Raw genomic sequence first — 25,815 nt, forward strand, 5'->3', positions numbered from 1 at the left:
TTTTGGGTATATGCCCAAGAGAGGTATAGCTGAGTCCTCAGGTAGTTAAATGTCCAATTTTCTGAGGAACCTCCAGACTGATTTCAGAATGGTTGTACCAGTCTGCAATCCCACCAACAATGGAGGAGTGTTCCTCTTTCTCCACATCCTCGCCAGCATTTGCTGTCACCTGAGTTTTTGATCTTAGGTGTGAGGTGAAATCTCAGGGATGTTTTGATTTGCATTTACCTTATGACTAAAGATGTTGAACATTTCTTTAGGTGTTTCTCAGCCATTCGGCATTCCTCAGCTATGAATTCTTTGTTTAGCTCTGAACCCCATTTTTAATATGGTTATTTGTCTCCCTGCAGTCTAACTTCGTGAGTTCTTCGTATATTTGAGATATAAGCCCTCTATCAGTTGTAGGATTGGTAAAGATCTTTTCCCAATCTGTTGGTTGCCGTTTTGCCTAACAACAGTGTCCTTTTCCTTACAGAAGCTTTGTAACTTTATGAGATCCCACTTGTCCATTCTTGATCTTAGAGCATAAGCCATTGGTGTTTTGTTCTGGAAATTTTCTCCCGTGCCCATGTGTTCGAGATTCTTCCCCACTTTTTCTTCTATTAGTTTGAGTGTATCTGGCTTAATGTGGAGGTCCTTGATCCACTTGGACTTAAGCTTTGTACAGGGCGATAAGAATGGATCGATTTGCCTTCTTCTACATGATGACCTCCAGTTGATCCTGTACCATTTGCTGAAAGTGCTATCTTTTTTCCATTGGATGGTTTTGGCTCCTTCGTCAAACATCAAGTGACCATAAGTGTGTGGGTTCATTTCTGGGTCTTCAATTCTATTCCACTTGTCTGACTGTCTCTGTACCAATACCATGCAGTTTTTATCACTATTGCTCTGTAATACTGCTTGAGTTCAAGGATGATGATTCCCCTAGAAGTCCTTTTATTGTTGAAGATAGTTTTAGCTATCTTGGTTATTTTTGTTATTCCAGATGAATTTGCAAATTTTTCTGTCTAACTCTATGAAGAATTGGATTGGAATTTTGATGGGGATTTTATTGAATCTGTAGATCGCTTTTGGTAAAACGGCCATTTTTACTATATTAATCCTTCCAATCCATGAGCATGGGAGATCTTTCCATCTTCTGAGATCTTCAAAATCTTAATTGTTTTTTAAGGAAACACTTTCTAAAAAGAATGTAGTGATTAATTGCCTGAGCGCCATAACTAGGCAAAGAGCATGGGTGTCTTAGCTCAGTTTGGGTTACAACTGCTTTTGTAATTAATGTAATTAATGTAATTTTGTATAATTAATGTAATTATATTTTTTCATTATTTCAAACTTTAGCAAACTTATTTTACATGTCATCATGCAAACAGCCATCATTACTTGCCTTTATATCTGAAGCAAACAACCAAATATGTATAGAGAAAAACTTTTAAATATCATGTATCTTGAAAATCTGTAATAACAAAGGTCTATGACATAAACAAATTGGAAAATTGGACCTCAAAAGTGTTTGGGGCTTTTCTCCAGTGAGACAAATGCTTGAGCCTGATACTAATGAGTTGAACATGACAGCAGAATGCCTAATCCCTCGAAGCCAGCAGTGTGAATATCTAACTTCAGAATTTAGGATAACAGAAATATATCCTTTAATAACCCATCTCAGAAGTCAATTAGCAATTGCAATATGTGATGGGTTTGATGGTTGGGTATTTTATTTTATTGTGTTTTATTTTATTGCTTTCAGTTTTTGGCTTTCAGTTCATCACTAGTGAGAACTGAAAAGCACACATGCGCTTCTGTAAGTTTCCTCCCAAATGGTGGAAATATGAAAGTCTCAGAACCACGTTAGTTCTCCTCTTTAGGCAACTAAGCAAAATATCTCTTAACTCAGTGTGAAGGAGTGGGTTGTTTTCCTCCTCTCAATTTATCACCATGAAACCCACTGGAACAGTAGTGACTTCTGAGAGCCTTTAACCGGAGTCTTTGCTTCTTTGGATAAAACAGCTGCAACACATACTTTCTCTCCTCCACCTCTGCCAGCCATTCTCTCCTTCAGTGTGTTCTATTACTGCTGTAATATGTGAATGTGTGTGCACGCACACACACACACACACATGCGCGCATACACACACACACAATTTTAAATGTATTTTAAAAGGGGCAGCCTGGACCCTGCTAACTCTACAAACATTTTTGTCTTTATTCCCTTACATCTTTATTAGCATGATTTAAGGTGAAAAGTTCTACCTTGTTCTACAAAGTACTGAATGCATCAAACATCTTCTTCCTTCCATGCCTTTGACCTTACTTCTGCATCAGATATATTTATTTCCCAACTATTTATTATTTCTGTATATTCTGAAATATCTCTGAATCTCCGTTCAAATGTTTCCTTTTATTTTTAATTTTTGTTTTTTATTATTGGAATATTTAATAGATGAATAAAATATGTTTTTACCCAACTAACCTCTGACTCCCTCCCTTCCAACTCCTTCCACACTCCACTCAGCACCTTTCCTACCCATCATGCCATTCTTCCCTGTCCATTCCATATCAAATTCTGACATCATGTATACAAATGCCATCAATAAAGCAACTTCTAGTAATAATATAATCAATTATGATAATTCTAATAAGTTTTCTTATATTAATAGATATATCTAATTCCTTTTATTGGCTCATGATGCTGGCTTCATCCTTCTTTTCACATAGTGGCACAAATCTTTTTTATTTTGTAATTTTTAATTCATTTATTAGGTACTGTTAGAGAGGGCCATTTTTGATTGTACAAAATTTTAAATCAATATCAGATAAATATGTTTTTATTTTTTTATTCTTTAATCTTTTTTTTTACAATCCAGTCGTCATCACCCTCCTGTTCCAGCCTCTGACAGTTCTTCATCCCATTCCTCCTTCCCTGTCTTCAAGAGGATGTCTCCCACCCCACAAGATCTTTCCACTCCCTGGGGCCTCCAGTATCTCGAGGGTTAGGTGCATCTTCTCTCACTGAGGCCAGAAAGGCAGTTCTCTACTGTATCTGAGTAGCATGAATCTTACTGAGAGTCTTTTTACCTTCAAGTAATTATTGTCATGGGGATGGTGGGCACAGAAGTTTCTTCTGCAATATTCATGATTCTTAATCAGTATGTAGTAGAGGTTGTGTATTAGAAGAAAATATTGTGAATTAATGTAAAAATAATGACTTGATTGACTATACTACTTAAGAAATTGCTAATAAGTAATTCTAAAAGGTTTTAGACTCTCCTAAATTAGAGATCCATGAAAATATAACGGGAACATCTGATTTGTTTCTTTTTCAAAATATATAAATTTTATATCCATGATTTTATAATAATTTGAATTTGAGTACATTTCATGTAATTTTAATGTAACAGAAAATCAAACTATTAATTATTGTAGAACTATTACTTATGAATTTTTAACAGCTAATGGTGGTTTTCTTTGTATACATAGAAGCTCATAAACCCAGATAATATAAAAATGGAATAGACAGGCAGATCTACATGATATTCAGGAGTGTTCTCCACTCTCACACAGATGTACTCTTGCTTTCTGAAACAGCTCTTTGATTAAAGAGCTTTTTGTTCCTTGCATAGGATGTCTTTAATGAGAAGCTTGAACAAAGTTGCACAACTCAGATTATATTTGTTGATCCTTGAAATTTAATCTCCAAATTGGAATAAAACATTATTTGGATAGTTTATTTTTATTCCTATGAATTTTAATTTCAAAATCATTTTTTCTAGTAGTAGAATAATATCAGGGAATTAAACTAGTAGCATAGTTCCTATCTTGCTACAGAAGAACAAATTATTCCATCTTTTGTTTGTGTGTGTAGACTACAGCCCTCAATACACTCTTGAGTTACCCTGCTTTCTAATAAAATGTTTTAAGGCAAAGGGTTAAGAAGATCTAAAACACACTTGACTGGGTGTTATCTTACTTTTCTGCTGCTGTTATAAGACACTACCAAAGAAACCTCTAGAAGACAGAGTCTATTGAGGGAGTTTCAGTTTCAGAGGGTGAGCCCATGGCCATCATGAGAGTACTGTAAAAAGCAAGCAGTTATGGTGCTAGAGCAGTAACGGAAAGTTTACATGTTGATTCACAATGTAAGGCAGAGAGAGCTAATTGGAAATGATGTCAGATTTTGCAACCTAAAAGGTCCACTCCTAGTCTCTCATCTCTTCCAACAAGGCCACACTTCCTAATCCTTCCCACATATTTCCATCGACTGGGGACCAAGCATTCATATGAGCATATGGGGGCCATTCTCATTCAAACCACCATAGGTTAGAATCTCCGTGAGGAGGGTCTGGAAGGAGTTGGGCAAAGTTGATAGATACATTTTTATGAAGTTCTGAGAAAATAAATTGTAACACTATTTTTAAAGTTCAACTTGAAAACAGTACCTCATCTCTATTAAAATCAATCAATCATGTCCAATTTTGCGGCATTTTTCTGCATCTGAAGTTGCAAGTATTTTCTACTATGTCATAACTGTGACAGAAGAAAACAGACCCTATCAAGTAACATTAAATGTTTTGGAGGTTGAAAATTGTGGTCATGCCTACTTTAAATTTGCTTCCCCATAAATGTAATTATAAATTAAAAATGGATATATGTTCTTTCAAAATGTTTAATTTTAAGCACTGTAAATACCTGTAGAAAATACCTATGAAGTAGAAAAATCTACTTCATAGAAGAAAAAGTTATATTTTGGCCAATCTGCTAATATTTTTAAAGTACATGAATTGCATGAAATTGTACATTTTTTATATCGTTAAGTGTTTTAAAAGTACAAATTTGCTTATTGCTCAAAATAAAATATCATTATAAGTGTATCAATGCAATACATTAAAATGTTTCTCTTCAGGGTCTTTAAGAAATGCTGGGGATTTAGCTCAGTGGTAGAGCGCTTACCTAGGAAGCGCAAGGCCCTGGGTTCGGTCCCCAGCTCCGAAAAAAAGAACCAAAAAAAAAAAAAAGAAAAAAAGAAATATGTTGAGAATGTGAAACCTTTATAAGTGAGTAAAGTTACATGAAGTTCAAAACAGATAAGAAATCTTTTATTTGAAAATGATTTACTTAATCATTCTAGTGTTGACATGATAATTAAGTTTTGAAGTGATGCTTTTAAACAGTAATTTTCATGTATGTAATACTTAAATGATTGATAATTCAAAGAATTTATAATTATGTAGTCTACTAAAGTAATACATATTTCTAATTCTTAATGCATTTATAATGTGTTTCTCTTAAATTATACTTACTGTTTGAAATGATTTTGTAATGATTGCCTGTCTTTTGTTTTCTTCTTCCCCACAGCTTTGTCAGCTTGGAAGAAATACCTTTATTTAGAGGCATGTGGATTCATTTTCCCTACTTCAAATTGTTCCTTGACCTCATAAGGGCAGATCTAATTTTAATGGAACCAGGAGCCTGACCTTGTCAAAGAAGCTAACTCTTCCTTTGGAGCACAAATGACCAATGAAATGATCCCATAAAATCACTGCTTCTAGCCTGACAGTCACGCACAGAGCCATGGAGGCAGAAAATGCCACAGCCTTAAATATCTTCACTAACAAATTATCAAGAAGATATAACAAACAGATGACAAGGACTAAGTTTTTAAAGTCAACATGTAAACAAAATCAATCTTATTTCATTATGGAAAATCAGAATTCCCGGATATCAGCCTGTCCAGAAAGCAAAATAAAACAAAACACCTCATCAGTGAAGTTACTAAATTATACATTGATTTATCATTTTAAAATGTGGAAATTTAGAGACAAGAGGTATCTCAAATCAGAATTACTCTTCATTCCAACACATTTAAACAAAACCAAAAACTGAACTGGCCAGAACATGGCATGACTGGGATTAAGAAGAATGTTGCTGTTTGCAGAGAGGTAGATGTCTGCGGCACATGTGCCCTCAAAGCCATAATGGACAGAAATAGCATTGGCACCATTTGTTTGAAAGTTACAGTGTTACATTCTTCGCCTCATATTTGTTGAGAGAGGAGGTCGGTTCCCACCGATTACTTCTCCGTGAACTTCTGATATTTGCACAGTCGCTTCCATTCAGGGTAACGAAGTGTTTTGTTATTTGCACAGATGATGCCACCAGTTGTGAGACCACAAGAAGCAGTTTCTTGCAGGCATCCAAAAAAAATTCCTGGAGAATTCTCATGATAGTGATTTCTCTTTCTCTGATTAAAAAACAAAACCAAACAAGAATACCAGTTCTTCAAAGAAATGGAGTGTTTCTGAAACAAACTGTACAAAGAAAGCATCATGGTGGTTGAATGAGTGAGAATTATATCAAAAGGGTTTTTATATCATTATATTAATATTAAGAAGTTGAACGTAGTAAACTGCAAACTAAACATTGATGCTTAATTCAATTTGTTCTGTTAATTTGAAAGGTCATTGTAATTTGTATTTGACATATAATAATTTTTATATCCATTTCTCTCTCTGTTTCATGGGAAAATGTACCAGATGAACAAACATTTTCAGTTTATTTTTCTAAATAAATGTGTTGTTTGTAGAAGCTGTGGTTGTTTATTTAATTTAGTTTTTTTTACCTGAAAGTTCCTTCTTTCCTTTGACTAAGACTTTTTGCATAATTAAGAATTAAAGATAGACTGAAATTTCAAATGTTTATAGTATAAAAGTATGCTCTCTTTTCTAAAAGCCAAGAAGATGACACACTTTTGCACCATCTCATTCTTGTAAAGGGCTATTTATTTAACATCATTATAACTGTATCAGGAATTCTTATCCATACAACAACGTTGCTGGAAAACAAGGTTCAGACCTTATAACAGTAAAGATTTTTCTTGTCTTTTTCCTAGAGATTAAGTTCGATTTAGACCCTTAGGTCATTAATCACAGTTAATGAACCCTTATTTCCCCCTCCAACAGACATATGTTTTCGACATCAATAATTATACTTAAAATTGATTAGGAAATCAGATGGGAGGAAACATGAACCTTTCAATCAACAAAGGTTTACTTAGTGCTCACAAATGATCATCTACACTTATGTCTTCTCCACTGACCAGTGTTGGCGAATGCTGCTGCCAGCAGTAAAGAGTGTGATGTATATTCTAGTATATTGTTTTTAACAGGAATGTTTTAAAGGAATGGGTTCTTGGCTTAATTCATAAAAATTAGCCTGATACCAATGTCTTGTCAGATTGTCCTACGCAGAAAGCTTGGCTGATTTTTCTATGATCTATCTTCGTACTTCCAATATCCAGTAACATAATAAAAATATGTTTACAATGCAACATTTGAACCTCTGAAACTTAAGACAACAATCCTGAAAAATAATACATCTCGAAATCCAATTGCATTTCTGTGAGTCGTTAAGCACTAATAGATGAGAGTCTGGATTCATTCCTGTCTTTTAAAATCTTGGAAATTGCTTCAAACTGTAAGGTACTTGAAATCATATACAGGAAGTCAGCTTTTCCCATCTAGCAGGGAATTTCATCAATAATGACTAGCTGTAATCATGGGTCTCTGTTTGTAAACACGATCTGCCATAAGCAGCACTATCTATAATGCACTGTCTAAAAACTTCTGTAAGATTTACTACGACATGAAATGAGCATTTTCCTCATCAACAGAATAATTCTCCTAGGAATTTATAAAGTAAATTAGAATGAGGCAGAATGTGGGTAGCCAAACCAGGGGTGGGCATGTCTAAAATCTTTTATTTCAATTTTTCCCTTTGGATAGTTCATTTATTTTCTACTACAGTTTACTCCTCTGTTAATCCCTCTCTCTCTTCATATTGAAATTTTAAACTTCTCTTCACATTTTAATTCACAGTTCTGTACATCTTTTACAAGATCTATAGAGCCACCTTTGGTGCCCACATAAAAGTATTAATATTAGATTCTTTTCAAATCACAAAGAACCAAATGGATAATATTAATCTCCTCTTCAGACTTCATTTTCAGAGACAAGTACATAGAGAACAAACAAATTCTCACTGTACTGGCCCAAATCCTGCTCTTTGTAGAAGACAATTCCTTTATTTACTAGGTGTTTCTTATATGTACTGTATTGAGATGTAAAAACAAGAAGATAAGGAGAAAAATATAGAAATATTTTGACGGGATATAACATGTTGGACAGAATTTCCTACAACATTTAGTTTCACTGGTTAACAAAAAAAATTGTAACTGTGTAAGTTCCACGATGAAAAATATAAGTTATGCAGGGGCAATATATCCAGTAGGAAAAGTGAATACTGAGTAGAGATATGAAGTCAGTGACTGAAAGTCTAACACACCAAAAAGTCAGGCACACAGTAGTGTAGAGAGGATCAACATCATGGTCAGATGACCTGAAATGGGCTAAATCATGTGGAGGAAAGGGAACAGCAAGAAACACAAAGAGAAGCCGTTAGCTCCGGGGATGCCAGACTCAACCTATCTGTATCTTCAGTGAAAACAGAACAAGGTATACTATATAAACACCACAAGTAGTAACCACACAAAAATCCATAAATCATAGCAACATCCTGAAATAGCGAATGTAGGCAATTTTACTCTTGGAAAGAGTACACAAATTTCCCTTCTACCACCTCCCCACCCACATGAATGAAGGCTCTACTTGATTCCCAAAATAAGTAGTGCACAAAGGTATCCAAGAAGAAGACGAATGAGCACAAGCCACAAACAAGGGAACTCACAAAGAAAGGGCGCTGGGGAGCAATTTCAGCTAAAGCATTTGAAATGGCATTGGAAATATTTTTATCCTACACATCCTAATAAAGATCTAAAAACTCATTCAGTAGACATGGATTATAAAGACATGAGAAACTATAGGTAAGGAGATATTAAACTTACAGAAAGAGAACAATCTATCTTGATCTCATTTTACTTAGGGGAATCAGAAAACTGGTGCAAGTCTAACTCTGGATTTTGTTATTGTTGTTGTGTTGTTGTTCTTGTTTTTGTTCTTATTCTTGTTGCTCAAGACAAGGTTTCTCTGAGGAAGAGAACAGACCTGGCTGTCCTGGACCTGTTTTTGAACCTGTCTCTGTAGACCAGGCTAACCTCAAACTCTCAGAGACTCACCTGCCTCTGCCTCCCAAGTGCTGGGATTAAAGGTGTTTGCCAAAATACTTAACTGACATGTAATTCTTCCAATATTCCAGTACTAGGCTTCTTCTAAGTCTCTGTTATAAAACTCTTAAAATAGGAATATTTTCCTCACTGTACAAAACAGTTTCTAGAAACATCATATGCAACATAAATGTTCCAAGCCATAGATGGTGGGAAGACATTATTCTTTCTTATAAATGAACTTACATAAAATATTCAATATTTTGTTATATAAATAGACAATATTTTGCTAAATTTTCATGGTTCAAACTAGTTGAACTGGAATTAGGGTAGCAGAGACTAGCCTTTGTAGGCCGGAACGTAGTTTAAGAGCACTTACCTACAAGTATGACATTCAATATTCAGCATGGAACATAATAGGACTTTGGGCACAGACATATAATGGATAAAGTTCACATTCTGGGTGCCAAAGAAGCTGAGAAAATGAAAAATGATGCACAGAACAATGTAAGCGTCTATATCCTATTGATAGTATGGTAGCCATTTATCATGTTCTGTGGTAAACACAGAATTTTAATCACATTAAATCCTGTAAAAACATGAGAAAATAAAATTTTCAACTGTTTTTCAAAGAAGAAGAATGGGAAGGAGTCAGATAGTGTGCATGGTAACTCTTGGTGGATTCTTTTCACTCATTTTAATCCCTGCTGTGGAAAGGCACCTGAGGAGGCACATCTGTGGCTCATGCTGTGAACAATGACAGTGATTCTCACTGCACAGGAGAGGGTAGCTTAGGGATGATCCAAGGCATGGATGAGGGAAATTGTTAGCTTAGGATCATTTGACTCCAGCAATATGATATTCTCACATATCAGTAAGTAGAAGAGATTAATACATGACTTATATACACTTTAATACACTGTTTTTTAATTAACTGTGATTCCTTTGCCTCTTTATTATCATGTATTTTGATGAATCTCTTCAGACAGGGTCTCATTGTGTAGCCCTAGATAGCCTAGAACTCCCTATGTGGACCAAGCTGGCCTCAAAGTCACAGAGATTCACTCGTCTCTGTCACTCTAGTTCTGGTATTAAAGGCGTTGCCAGCATTAACAACAGTATTTGGAAGAAAGAAAGAGAGAGAGAGAGAGAGAGAGAGAGAGAGAGAGAGAGAGAACTTAATCTCTCTTATCTTTCTTCCTTTTTTTTCTTTCTTTCTCTCATCTGTACACTCTTAAAGTTGAAGGCACATTTTGTGCTGAGTCTGCAAATGCCTCAGTCACATGGATTGGGCACAACTAAAGGGATGATCATAGGATGGCAATGAGACCCAGATTGGAAACTAAATACCACACAAAAGAATCCAGGAATTGGGAGGGGAGGTGAAAGGAGACTCACCAGTGCTCAGTGGTCAGCCCATCTGATCGACTGATGAACATTGTGTTAGAGAGCCCAAGAGCATAAAAGAAGTGAATGAGGAAGATACTTTGTGAGGGCTACTGCCTTCCACGTGCTCATGATGGGGAATGGACACGGACTTTGTTTCTTTGTCAGTTTCTCTGTGTGTGTATGTGTGTGTGTGTGTGTGTGTGTGTGTGTGTGTGTGTGTGTGTGTGTGTGCAGGATCACACATGTATACAGCACACACACACACACACACGCACACATGCACACATGCACATATGCACACATGCACACACGCACGCATACGCTAGGGAGATATATGAGTTATGGGTTTCCAGAAAAACGTTTTCCAGAGTTAAATTTACTTTTCTTTTCTTTTTTTTTATTTTCGGAGCTGGGGACTGAACCCCGGGCCTTGCGCTTGCTAGGCAAGCGCTCTACCACTGAGCTAAATCCTCAACCCCTTAAATTTACTTTTCTAACTATACTTTCATTAGCGTTGTGCCAGTTGCAAGTGCCTATAGTCAATCTGCATGAACTTGAAGTTATCTAAGATCTGGAGGTGATAAGCGATCCATTATAGCTGGAGTGTGCTCTGTCAAAAGAAGTAAACCCATGGAACTCAAGACACTGTCTCACCACCTAAAATAAAGCATCCTTGAAAGCACAACCCATCACAATGGTGAAAGCAAGCTTTCAAATCCTGGGAACACAAACTGTTCCCCATTTCAGCCCTACTTCAGAGGATCCTTGCTCTATAGAACATGCAGTAATTTGTCTAAACATACCAGAAATATTTGTGCATTTCAATGAGCAAATTAAAAGCACAATTTACTGGCGTGGCATATATTTCTAAATAATTTCTGTTTGAAGTTGGATGCAAATAAAATATAAAATCTGAAATGAAACTAAGACTAAAACGTAAACAACCATATTAACAACACGTCAGCATCACTTCTTCTAGAAGACAAGTAACAGGGAATCCAGTAGTATTTTACCAAATTCCAAAGAAAAGTTCAAATACTTTCAATGGAAGTGCATAGAAATTCACAGGAATGTATGGAGAGGAACTTGGGGACAGGAGAGATGATTCAAGAGCTAAGAGCACTTGCTCTTGCAGAGGATCAGATTAGATTCCTGTTACTACATAGTTGCTCACAATCATCCATAATTTCTAACAAATAATCTAACAGCATCTTTTTCTGACTTCTGAGGACATCAGGACATATATGCAGGCAAAGCACACATAGACACAAATTTAAATAAATTAATCTTTTTTGAGTAAAAGGATCTTTTCCCAACCTCTAGGCTGCTAGTTTTTCCTATTGACAGTCTCCTTTTCATGAGGTCCCATTTATCAATTGTAGCTCTTAGAGGCTGAGCCATTGGTGTTCTGTTCAGGAAATTGTATCATTAGGAGTTGGGGCAGGAACAGGTATACAGAAAGACAGGACAACCCGAGGACCAGGAGAATGAATGGACATCTGTAGCTGCTGGAGCTGACAGGGGGCGGGTGGGGGTGTTGGGGGACTGGTGCAAATCTTTCAGAAGTCATTCTAGAAGACCTTAGCCAAGATGCCTAACAGTGGGTACATGGAACCTGAAGAGGATGCCGTCTCTAGCTAGGTAGGACCTCCAAAGAAGAGACAAGGACACCAACCCACAAAACTTTCTACCCAAAAGTTGTCTTGTCTAAAAGGACTGAAGGAACCAAGAGGGAGCAAAGTGAAGGAATGGGCAACCAATGAAGGCCACAACTCGAAGCCATCTCATGGTGTTCTGTTCAGGAAATTGTGTCATTAGCCATAAAGTATAGAATAGTCATGATAGATCCCACAGACCCAAGGAGGTTAAACAAGAAGGAAGGCCCAAGTAAGGATATTTGACCAAAGTAGTCATAGGAGACAGAGGGAGGGAGTGAAGTTGGAGGAAGAGGGGAGGGGGAGGCAGAACACCAATCCTTAACATTATTATGCTCTATTATGGTACTCTATTATGCTTGCACACAGGAACCTAGCATAACTGTCCTCTGAGAGGCTCCACCCAGCATCTGACTAAAAAAGATGCAGATACCCACAGCCAAACATTGGATAGAGGTTGGGAACTCTTATGGAAGAGTTGGGAGTCCCCTGGAAAGAACGGGAACCCCACAAGAAAACCAACAGGGTCAACTAACATGGAGTCTCAGAATATCTGGGAGCTCTCAGAGACTCCTACCAACCAAAGAACACACACAGGCTGGAACTAGGCTCCCAACCAATATGTAGAAGTTTAGTCTCCATGTAAGCTCCCCAACCACTGGAGCTCTCCCTAAAGCTATAGCCTGACTGTGGTATCCATTTTACAACATGGCTGCTTTGTCTGGCAAAGACTTGATGTGCCAGGCTTGGGAGTGGGATGGACTCTCTCAGAGAAGGGCAGTGGGAGTAGGGGAGGGTCTCTGTGTAGTGAAGACCAAGGGAGGGCAGCATTTGATGTAAATAAATAAATCAATTTAAAATTAATTAATCAATAATTTTAAAAGTAAAAATAAAATAATACATATCTTCTTTGCATTCAGGTATGCATTTGGTTTGGAAAATATTTGTAAAATTTTATTCTTTATTTTAGGTATATTGTGTTGGGGGTAATATGTGTTTTTGAGTTCATTTGCCCATTGGGGCCAGAGTTTTCAGGTCTCCCTTTAGTTGAACTTATAGACAGTAGTAGGACATTAGCTGCATATACTCCACATCTCTGCAAAAGCATTGGGAGTTCTTAGCAGCCAAGCCATCTCTCTGGCTCCTTTAAAAACATTTTAACCTAAACCTAGCATAAATAAGAGCGAATCCTCCGGGGGCTGGGGATTTAGCTCAGTGGTAGAGCGCTTGCCTAGGAAGCGCAAGGCCCTGGGTTCGATCCCCAGCTCCAAAAAAAAGAACCAAAAAAAAAAAAAAAAAAAAGAGCGAATCCTCCATTTATCACCTGATAAGCCATGCTATCTACAGAGAGAGCCATTTTATTCTTTGACCTTTATATAAAGACCAATGGGTTGTGATTCAGTCTGCATGAGCCCCTTTGGGTCCATATTAGTCAATTCTGTAGGCTTTCTTTGTAGGTTTTCTTGCAGTGTCCTTGACCACCTGACTCCCTATTCCTTCCTCGCCCTCTCCCATATGATTCCCTAAGAATCTGTTTCACTGTGGGTCTCTGCATCTGTTTCCATTAGCCACTCGGTGAAGCCTCTCAGAGGACAGTTATGTTAGGCTCCTGTGTGCAAGGATAGGAGAATAATATTAATAATGTCAGGAGTGGGCTCCCTCTCATGGCATGGGTCTCAAGTTTTGCCAGCCATTGCTTGGCAATCCCTTCAATTTCTGCTCCATCTTTATCCCTGCATACCTTGTAGGCAGGACAATTTTTTGATTGAAAGTTTTGTGGGTGAGTTGTTCCCATTCCTCCATTGGAAATTCTACCTGGTTACAGGAGATAGACATTTCAGGGTCATATGCCCTACTGCTAAGAATCTTAGCTAGGGTCACCCTCAGAGGATTCCCTTGTCTTGTTTGTCTTATAGGTGCACCCTCAATCCCAGTTCTCTGTCTCATTTCTCTCTCCTTCTCAAAATCTCTCTCCCTCCCTCTTCCCCACACTTGATGCCTCCTGTTACCCTCCCCACAAACTCTCCCACACAGTTCCCTCTCTCCAGTCATCCTAATGTCTATTCTCTTTCCCCTTAGGAGAGGATTGAAGCATCCTCCTGTGTTGTTTAACCTCTTTCGATTCATGGATTGTAGTATGGTTATCCCTACTTTTTGGCTAAGGTCTATGTATAAGTAAGTACATACAGTGTGCGCCTTCCTGAGTCTGGGTTACCTAACTCAGAGTATACATGTGATGGACCTATGCCCCCTACATATATGTAACAGATGTACAGCTTGGTCTTCTCACAAGACCCCTAACAACTGTTGCAGTGCCTGTCTCTGATTCTGTTGTCTGCCTTTGGATCCCTTTCCCCGAACTGAGCTGCCTTGAGTGGGCTCAAAAAGAGAAGAAGCACCTAATCCTAAAGCAACTTGATATGTCAAGGCTGGTTGATATCCTCTGGAGGGCTGCCCTTCTCTGAGAAGAAGGGGAGAGTGAGATAAAGGGAGGGAACGAAGGAGAGGAAGATAAGGTTGTAAAGTAAATAAATAAGTATATTTATAAATAAAAAACTATGGAAACAGCACTAACATATAAATGCACTTGGGTACATAATACACATTTATTTCCTTAACTTAAAGACCATTTCTGACATAAGGAAACAGCCTTATGATAACAAACTTCTCTAGTTTGCACAGGGCCTTGGGTTGAATGTCTAACAGTGAGAATCATATGCATATTTGAGACTTACTGTCCTAGATCCTCTTTAAAGGTAATCAGCTAAAGGCTTTTAGCTACATATTTTCTGTTAATAAATCACATTGCAATCGTTTTGTTTATGACTCTTGCCTCCTTTGTCTACTGACCATGTAGGAAAACTCAAATAACATTTTAATGCTGTCTCTGCTTTTGTCCCTTTAATCATTATATCAATGTATTTATTCAACTTTTACCTGTAATACTGGTACAAATTTGTGATGTATACTATGCAGTGTTGATTCACTGTACATTGGGTAATGCTTACAACAGGGTAATTATACCCTGTCCATCATTGAAACCTCATAGTTTTCATGTGGTGAAAAGAATGTCTCTCCTTTCTCTGAAATATACAATTGTTAATTATATTCTCTATTGTTAATTATACTCATATAACTGTAAAACAGAACACCAAGATGATTTCCTATGGGCAATGAATAATATTCAATATGTGGGTCTGGTTCACCCATGGCACCACCTTCTCTCCATTCTAGAGTCTGGAAATCACATGTGATTCTCAGTTTCTACAGTTACCATTTTCAGATTTCACATGAGTGAGATTGTACAATGTTTTGGGGTGCCTGTATTTGTGTGTGTGTGTGTGTGTGTGTGTGTGTGTGTGTGTGTGTGTGTGTGCGTGCGTGCATGTGTGCATGTGTGTACACAGATGTGTGTATCTGTGCGTGTGTGTGTATGTGTGTGCACGGATGTGTGTGTATCTGTACATGTGTAGATGTGTGCATTTGTGTCCATGGATGTGTGTGTATCTGTCTGTCTCATAAGATGATGCTTTATCACAGAAATTTGGTTTTTGAAAGCAGAAATAACCTTTCTACATTCATATACTTCTCTATCACCACTGTTTGTCACCTGTCTCTTCCTTATCTATCTACATATCTATCTATCTACCTATCTATCTGTCAACTATCTTTTATATCTATTATTTATTTATCTATCATATAGAAATAAACCCTGAAGGCATTGCTACTATTTGTATATTTTTATCAAAATATTGAGCAGACAAAAATATAGAAATATATGCCTTTTTTATTATGTCTTTCTAGTTGTTATTTGCAACTCCCCATTATACTCTTTTACAGTTTAATTATTCAAACCTCAGCTAGGAATTAAGGTACATTTTACCTTTGCAGATGATTCAATATATCCCTCTGGTGTAGATTTCCCATACAGTAAGGAGGCTGCATTCAGTTCCTTTGTGAAAAATGCCTGTGGGCGTTGTTACAAAGTTTCCAAATGCTCCAGATTGAAACATTTGTTTCATTTACTTGGTGGTACTGAGATGCTGTATGAAAACACTGGGCTTTTTCCTAAATTTCTTGCTTTTTATTAGAACAATCTACTTAGAACTTGGAAATAAAACTAGAAGGCAAAAAAAAAAACAACAACAAAAAACAAAAACAAAAACAAAAACAAAAAAACAAAAACAAAAACCCAAAGGCCTGTATTAGAGACTAGTAATAAGACTTCTTCAGTGGTTTCTACCTGGGGACCGAACCTCGCTGATCCCAGCCCACAGCTCACTGCTCCCGAACCCCATATGAGAGAGAGCTGATCATTCTGACAGGTGGGCACTCCTGAGACTGCAGGGCAGGAGAGACCACCAGTACTGCCCACCCTTGCCCACATACCTGGCCCAAGAGGAAACTTTATAGGGCCTCTGGGAACAGGAAGATAGGGCCACTTAACACTGCAGTCCAGACACTGCCCAGATCTGAAGGGACCCTGTCAAACAGCTCCTTGCACCCAAACCCCATGGGAGGGAGAGATTGACCTTAAGAGGGGCAGACACACCTGGGAAGCCAGAAGAGACTACACTGCCCACATTTCTGACTCTATCGGAAAACGCCTAGCGCCATCTAGGCCCCTTGTGCACAGGGTCCCGACCAAAGGCAGGGCAGGCCCTTCTGGTTGCTGCCCTCATGGAGAACAGAAACCTGGCTCGGAGAAGCGACTGCAGGCTCAAGACAAGAGGTTAGACCAACTTTTCTGCTCCAAGTGCCCTGCCTGGTGGACTCAGGACACATGCACACAGGAACTCCTGAAGACCAGTAGACAAGAAAGATTACATGCTTGAAAGCAGAACACTTTTCCCAAAACTGGCTGAAAGAGAACAGGAAAACAGGACTACAGCACTCCTGACACACAGGCCTATAGGACAGTCTAACCACTGTCAGAAACAGCAGAACAAGGTAACACCAGAGACAACGTGATGGAAAGAGGCAAGCGCAGGAACCCAAGCAACAGAAAGAAAGGCTACATGGCATCATCAGAGTCCAATACTCACAGGAAAGCAACCACTGATATCCAAACATACCAGTAAAGCAAGATCTAGATTTAAAATCACATTTGATCATGATGATGGAGGACTTCAAGAAAGACATAAACAACTCCCTTAGAGAAACGCAGGAAAACACAAATAAACAAACAAAAGCCTATAGAGAGTAAATGCAAAAATCCCTGAAAGAATTACAGGAAAACACTTTCAAACAGGTGAAGGCATGAAAAACAGAAATAGAAGCAATAAAGAAAGTGCAAAGGGAGACAACCCTGGATATAGAAAACCAAAGGAAGAGACAAGGAGCCGTAGATACAAGCATCACAAACAGAATGCAAGAGATGGAAGAGAGAATCTCAGGAGTAGAGGATTTCATAGAAATCATCGACACAACTGTCAAAGATAATGGCAAATGGAAAAAGACACTAGCCCAAAACATACAGGAAATCCAAGACATAATGAGAAGATCAAACCTAAGGATAATAGGTATAATAGAGAGTGAAGACTCCCATCTCAAATGACCAGTAAATATCTACAAAAAACCATAGAAGAAAACGTCCCTAACATAAAGAAAGAGATGCCCATATACAAACAAGAAGCCTACAGAACTCCAAATAGATTGGACCAGAAAAGAAACTCCTCCTATCACATAATAGTCAAAACACCAAATGCACAAAATAAAGAAAGAATATTAAAAGCAGTAAGGGAAAAAGGTCAAGTAACATATAAAGGTAGACCTATCAGAATTAAACCAGACTTCTCACCAGAGACTATGAAAGCCAGAAGATCCTGGAGAGATGTCATACAGACCCTAAGAAAACATAAATGCCAGCCCAGATTACTGTATCCAGCAAAACTCTCAATTAACATAGATGGAGAAAACAAGATATTCCATGACAAAACCAAATTTACACAATATCTTTCTACGAATCCACCACTACAAAGGATATTAAATGGTAAAGCCCAACACAAGGAGGCAAGCTACACCCAAGACAAAGCAAGAAACTAATAGTTTTGCAACAAAAGAAAGAGAACACAGGCACACAAACATAATCTTACATCCAATCACGAATATAACAGGAAGCAATAATCACTATTCCTTAATATCTCTCAACATTAATGGACTCAATTCCCAATGAAAAGACACAGCTTAACAAACTGGATATGCAATGAGGAACCTGCATTCTGCTGCCTGTAGGAAACACACCTCAGAGACAAAGACAGACACTACCTCAGAGTGAAAGGCTGGAAAACAAATTTCCAAGAAAATGGTCTGAAGAAGCAAGCTGGAGTAGGCATTCTAATATCGAATAAAATAGATTTTCAACTAAAAGTCATCAAAAAAGATAAGGAAGGACACTTCACATTCATCAAAGGAAAAATGCACCAAGATGAAATCTCAATCCTAAATATCTATGCTCCAAATACAAGGGCACCTACATACATAAAAGAAACCTTACTAAAGCTCAAAACACACATTGCACCTCACACAATAATAGTAGGAGACTTCAACATCCCACTCTCATCAATGGACAGATCATGGAAACAGAAATTAAACAGAGACATAGACAGACTAATGGAAGTTATAAAACTAATGGACTTAACAGATGTTTATAGAACATTGTATCCTAAAACAAAAGGATATACCTTCTTCTCACCACCTCATGGTACTTTCTCCAAAATTGACCATATAATCTGTCATAAAACAGGCCTCAACAGATACAGAAAGATAGAAATAATCCCATGTGTCCTATCAGAACACCACGGGCTGAAGCTGGTCTTCAATAACAATAAAAAGAACGCCCACATATACATGAAAGTTGAACAATGCTCTACTCAATGATAACCTGGTCAAGGAAGAAATTAAAGACTTCTTTGAATTTAATGAAAATGTAGGTACAACATAACCCAACACAATGAAAGCTGTGCTAAGAGGAAAACTCATAGCGCTGAGTGCCTGCAGAAAGAAACAGGAGAGAGCATATATCAGCAGCTTGACAGCACACCTATAAGCTCTAGAACAAAAAGAAGCAAATACACCCAGGAGGAGTAGAAGGCAGGAAATAATCAAACTCAGAGCTGAAATCAACCAAGTAGAAACAAAAAGACCATAGAAAGAATCAACAGAACCAAAAGTTGGTTCTTTGAGAAAGTCAACAAGATAGATAAAACCTTAGCCAGACTAACGAGAGGACACAGAGAGTGTGTTCAAATTAACAAAATCAGAAATGAAAAGGGAGACATAACAACAGAGTCATAGGAAATTCAAAAAAAATCAACAGATCCTACTGCAAAAACCTGTATTCAGCAAAACTTGAAAATCTGGAGTAAATGGACAATTTCCTAGACAGATACCAGGTACCAAAATTAAATCAGGAACAAATAAACCATTTAAACAACCCCATCACTCTTAAAGAAATAGAAGCAGTCATTAAAATTATCCAAACCAAAAAGAGCACAGATCCATTTGGATTCGGTGCAGAGTTTTATCAGACCTTCATTGAAGACCTCATACCAATATTATCCAAACTATACAACAAAATTGAAACAGATGGAGCAATACCAAATTCCTTCTATGAAGCCACAATTACTCTTATAACTAAACCACAAAAAGACGCAACAAAGAAAGAGAACTTCAGACCAATTTCCCTTATGAATATCGACGCAAAAATACTCAATAAAATTCTGGCAAACCAAATCTAAGAGCCCATCAAAACAATCATCCATCATGATCAAGTCGGCTTCACTCCAGTGATGCAGGGATGGTTTAATATTCGGAAAACTATCAACATAATCAACTATATAAAGAAACTTAAAGATAAAAACCACATGATCATTTCATTAGATGCTGAGAAAACATTTGACAAAATTCAACACCCCTTCATGATAAAAGTTCTGGAAAGAAGAGGAATTCAAGGCCCATACCGAAACATAGTAAAAGCCATATACAGCAAACCAGTAGCTAATATTAAACTAAATGGAGAGAAACTTGAGGCAATCCCACTAAAATCAGGGACTAGACAAGACAACACACTCTCTCCCTTCTTATTCAATATAGTTCTTGAAGTTCTAGCCAGAGCAATCAGACAACAAAAGGAGATCAAAGGGATACAGATTGGAAAGGAAGAAGTCAAAATATCACTATTTTCAGATGATATGATTGTATATTTAAGTGATTCCAAAAGTTCCACCAGAGAACTACTAAACCTGATAAACACCTTCAGCAAAGTAGCTGGGTATAAAATTAACTCAAATAAATCAGTAGATTTTCGCTACACAAAGGAGAAACCAGCCCAGAAACAAATTAGGGAAATTACACACTTCATAATAGTTCCATATAATATAAAATACCTCAGTGTGACTTTAACCAAGCAAGTGAAAGATCTATATGATAAGAACTTCAAGCATCTGAAGAAATTGAAGAAGATCTCAGAAGATGGAAAGATCTCCCATACTCATGGATTGGCAGGATTAACATAGTAAAAATGGCCATTTTACCAAAAGCAATCTACAGATTCAATGCAATCCCCATCAAAATTCCAAACCAAATCTTCATAGATTTAGACAGAACAATTTGCAAATTCATCTCTAATAACAAAAAAACCAGGATAGCTAAACCTATACTCAACAATAAAAGTACTTCCAGGAGAATCACTATTCCTGAACTCAATCAGTATTACAGAGCAATAGTGAAAAAAACTGTATGGTATTGGTACAGAGACAGACAGATAGACTAGTAGAATAGAATTAAAGACCCAGAAATGAGCGGACAAACCTATGGTCACTTGATTTTTGACAAAGAAGTCAAAAACCATCCAATTTTAAAAAGATAGCATTTTCAGCAAATGATGCTGGTTCAACTGGAGGTCAGCATGTAGAAGAATGCAGATCAAACCATTCTTATCACCCTGTACAAAGCTTAAGTCCAAGTGGATCAAGGACCTCCACATCAAACCAGATACACTCAATCTAATAGAAGAAAAAATAGGGAAAATTCTTGAACACATGGGCACTGGAGAAAATTTCCTAAACAAAACACCAATTGCTTATGCTCTAAGATCAAGAATCGACAAATGGGATCTCATAAAACTGCAAAGCTTCTGTAAGGCAAAGGACATTGTTGTTAGGACAAAATGGCAACCAACAGATTGGGAAAAGATCTTTACCAATCCTACAACTGATAGAGGGCTTATATCCAAAATATACAAAGAACTCAAGAAGTTAGACTGCAGGGAGACAAATAACCCTATTAAAAATGGGGTTCAGTCCTAGTGAACGTGATTGTTTGGGGAGGGCAATAATGGGGGGATGATGGGGAGGGGAAGACCCATAGAGAAGGGAAAGGTGAGGAGTTAGGGGGATGTTGGCTGGGAAACCTGGAAAGGGAATAACAATCGAAATGTAAATAAGAAATACCCAAGTTAATAAAGATAAAAAAATGGGGTTCAGAGCTAAACAAAGAATTCACAGCTGAGAAATGCCAAAGAGCTGAGAAGAACCTGAAGAAATGTCCAACATCTTTAGTCATAAGGGAAATGCAAATCAAAACAACCCTGAGATTCCAACTCACACCAGTCAGAATGGCTAAGATCAAAAACTCAGGTGACAGCAGATGCTGGTGAGGATGTGGAGAAAGAGGAACACTCCTCCATTGTTGGTGGGATTGCAGACTGGTACAACCATTCTGGAAATCAGTCTGGAGGTTCCTCAGAAAATTGGACATTGAACTACCTGAGGACCCAGCTATACCTATCTTGGGCATATACCCAAAAGATGCCCCAACATATAAAAAAGACACGTGCTCCACTATGTTCATAGCAGCCTTATTTATAATAGCCAGAAGCTGGAAAGAACCCAGATGCCCTTCAACAGAGGAATGGATACAGACAATGTGGTACATCTACACAATGGAATATTACTCAGCTAACAAAAAACAATGACTTCATGAAATTAATAGGCAAATGGTTGGAACTGGAAAATATTACCTTGAGTGAGGTAACCAAATCACAGAAAACACACATGGTGTGGTATGCACTCATTTATAAGTGGATATTACCCCCAAATGCTTGAATTACCCTAAATGCACAGAACACATGAAACTCAAAAAGGATGACCAAAATGCGAATGCTTCATTCCTTCTTTAAAAAGGGAACAAGAATACCCTTGGGAGGGAATAGGTAGGCAAAGTTTAGAACAGAGATTGAAGGAACGCCTATTCAGAGCCTGCCCCACATGTGGCCCATACATATAGAGCCACCAAACTAGGCAAGATGGATGAAGCAAAAAAGTGCAGGCTGACAGGAACCTGATGTAGATCTCTCCTGAGAGACACAGCCAGAATTTGACAAATACATAGGCGAATGCCAGCAGCAAACCACTGAACTGAGAACAGGACCCCTGCTAAAGGAATCAGAGAAAGGACTGAAAGAGCTTGAAGGGACTTGAAACCCTATATGAACACCAATGACAAGCAACCAGAGCTTCCAGGGACTAAGCCACTACCCAATGACTATACATGGACTGACCCTGGTCTCCAACTTCATAGGTAGCAATGAATAGCCTAGTAAGAGCACGAGTGGAAGGGGAAGCCCTTGCTCCTGCCAAGACTGAATCCCCAGTGAATGTGATTGTTGGGGGGAGGGTGATAATGGGGGGAGGACAGGGAGGGGAACACCTATATAGAAGGGGAGGAGGAGGGGTTGGGGATTTAGCTCAGTGGTAGAGCGCTTGCCTAGCAAGCACAAGGCCCTGGGTTCTGTCCCCAGCTCTGGAAAAAAAAGAAAAAAAAAAAAAAAAAAAAAGAAGGGGAGGAGGAAGCGTTAGGGGAATGTTGGCCTGGAAACTGGGAAAGAGAATAACAATTGAAATGTAAATAAGAAATAACTAATTTAATAAAGATAGGGAAAAAAAGACATCTTCAATAAATATACAGAAACCATTATTTTTCCAAAGTTCATATTTAGTCATTAGTTTAGGAAACATGGGTAGTTTAAATAACAAAAACATGCTCTTTAAATATGCTTATTGCCCTTTAGAAGTTACCATGTTTTCAAATAATACTTAATTGCTATTTCTACTAAGAATGAGCCTTTATGTTTAAAGAGGCTATTAAAATTCTGTCTATGAAAGGAAATCATGCTTTTGAAAGCAAATGGTTTTTCAATTAGCAATGTAAAGTGTAAGCTGTGTTCTTCCCTGTGATACTGTATAACCACTGCCTTTGGCCACAAAATTGTGTCCCTTGGAGTTCAATAATTCAGTATGGATAGACAGGCATTCCCACTCAGGTAGCCTGGCAATCACCATAAGGAAAGCACCATCCTATTTAAATTTCAACTATCAGAGAGTCATATTAAACATTTAAATTATAAATAACCTTCATATAGTGTCTACATATTCACATATTAAAAGAATATCATAATTATACCTATGAATATATGCATATATGTATATAATGTAAACATAAATATACATGTTTGTGAAATAAAAGCCAATTCTTTTAGACATAAATCTCCTTTAACTTCCACCCAAAGTGAGAAGAGACTACTCTGTCTAATTTAGACAAATGTTATTTGTGAGCAAGCCAAGAGAAGGGTTTATAATTCATAGATTCTCTTTCAGGATCTGTGATGTAAATTGGTCACTCAAATGCTTCTTGAATAAGCAATACAATTACATTAATTAAAGTAGTATAAAAAAGTAGTATGGGGGTTGGGGATTTAGCTCAGTGGCAGAGCGCTTGCCTAGGAAGCGCAAGGCCCTGGGTTCGGTCCCCAGCTCTGAAAAAAAAGAACCAAAAAAAAAAAAGTAGTATAACTCTATAACTCTATTTTAGGTACTTTTGGGGTGGTGATGGTGGTAGTGATAGGAGTGGTTTTGTTTTGGTTTATAGAAAACTCTACACTGATTTCCAGAGTAGAAGCAAGAGTGTGTAATCCAGCACTGACTAAAGATATCTCCTCCACATATTCTTGCCAGCACTTATTGTCATTTTCTTTCTTGATTGGCCTTTTGACCTGGGTGATATAGAATCCCACAGCAGCACTAACTTGAAACATTTATTGAATTCCTAGACATATAACCAAAGGAATCCAAATGCTGCCCCACAAATCCTTGCTTATCTGTTTATTGATACTCTGTTTACAATAACAAGAAAAGGAGTCAACCCAGATACACACCAACTGATTAATGGATAATGAAATTTATACAATAGAAATTTATTCAGTCACAGGAAAAATAAAATTATGACTTTTTCATGAAAATGGACAGGTATGGTTGGGGATTTAGCTCAGTGGTAGAGCTTTTGCCTAGCAAGCACAAGGCCCTGGGTTGGGTCCCCACCTCCGAAAAAAAAAAAAAGAAAATGGACAGTTATGTGAACTATTAATTAAGTGAGGTGATAAATATCATATAGTGATAAATATCATGAATCTTAATAAAGGCCTGTGAGAAAATGATGTTCAAGAAGAAGAAGAGAAGGAAGAGGAGAAGAGGAGGTGAAGAGGAGGAGGAGAACAAGGAGAAGGTACTAAAATACATGGAACATGAAAGTGAAGTGTAGAATTGAAAGAGCACAAATGGGTCAGTTTTTGGGGAAGAATATAGGGGGATGAGAACAAACAAACGTTATGGAAATATAATGAAGCCTATTACTTTCTTCAATAATTTAAAAATCAGTAAAAGCAGAAAGAAAATTAGATTAACTGTATGAAAATATGAGCAAGAAGAAAAACAAAGAATTGCTTCTACTACATTATATTTCTGCTTGGTGCTTAAGATTGAACCCAGGGTCATGTTCATGTTAGATATGTACCATTGAACTACATCCTCGTTCAGTCCTTTATGTCGATATTTTAAGGAGCAAGAAGACACACTTTTAGGTGAATAAGCACTTTTAAATGTCTTATTTTCAAATCAAATATCTGTCAATGTTACCTGCTAGAAAACCTGGCTGAGATAATTGGATTATTAACTCACCTGGGTAAGGACGGAGGTAGATTCTTCTCACCATATTCTGGAATGATCTGGTTCCAACTTTTTGGAAACCTCAGCTTCTGGAAATTTCTCCATTCAGTCTAAGCTTCATGTAGGTAACTCACCTTTCTGGAAAGTCACAACCCATAGGTCTAGGGCAGATGCTTGGTGATCTTCCTCTTGACTCTTCTTTTATATTTTGAGAAATATTAAGTAAGCACTGTGTTCTAAGCTATGGCTATTGAGCAGAGATTCCACAAGGAATAATATAATGGTTTTGCACTCAGGAAATCTATAGTGTATTCAGGAGAACAATGCAGCTGGTATTAAATTTTTAGAAAGACAAGACCTTTACAGAGCTGACAGTGCTCTCTCACATTCAAGCTAAATTTTGGGGAAGCTTGCATTTAACTACAACTACATACACTTTCCTAAATTCTGATGACTTAGTTTAGTCCCCAGGACCCACATGGTGAAAGGAGAAAAGCAATACACAAAATCTATTATCTACCTACTAAATGCCTGCCAGGAATTATGTGTACTGGCACACACGCATTAACACTTGTAGGTTGATGTCATTATGTAGGTGAAGATAGATAAAAGATAAAACAAGACCTGTCATTGGATGAGAAGAAAGGGAGGCAGG

The 25,815-nt window shown here is 37.6% G+C and overlaps 1 protein-coding gene across 2 annotated transcripts in view; it reads left to right on the plus strand.

Moving 5' to 3' along the window:
* The window catches only part of Prr16 (proline rich 16), a 340,436-nt gene extending 333,857 nt beyond the window's left edge, over positions 1-6,579 (plus strand). For both annotated transcript variants that reach the window (XR_010059583.1, XR_005496051.2), the window contains one exon: positions 5,353-6,579. The gene's annotated coding sequence lies outside the window, so the exon portion shown is untranslated. The remainder of the gene's footprint in view (positions 1-5,352) is intronic.
* Positions 6,580-25,815: the final 19,236 nt, after the last annotated feature.

This window comes from Rattus norvegicus, chromosome 18 (genome assembly GCF_036323735.1).
Source record: "Rattus norvegicus strain BN/NHsdMcwi chromosome 18, GRCr8, whole genome shotgun sequence".
NCBI classification, from domain to species: domain Eukaryota; kingdom Metazoa; phylum Chordata; class Mammalia; order Rodentia; family Muridae; genus Rattus; species Rattus norvegicus.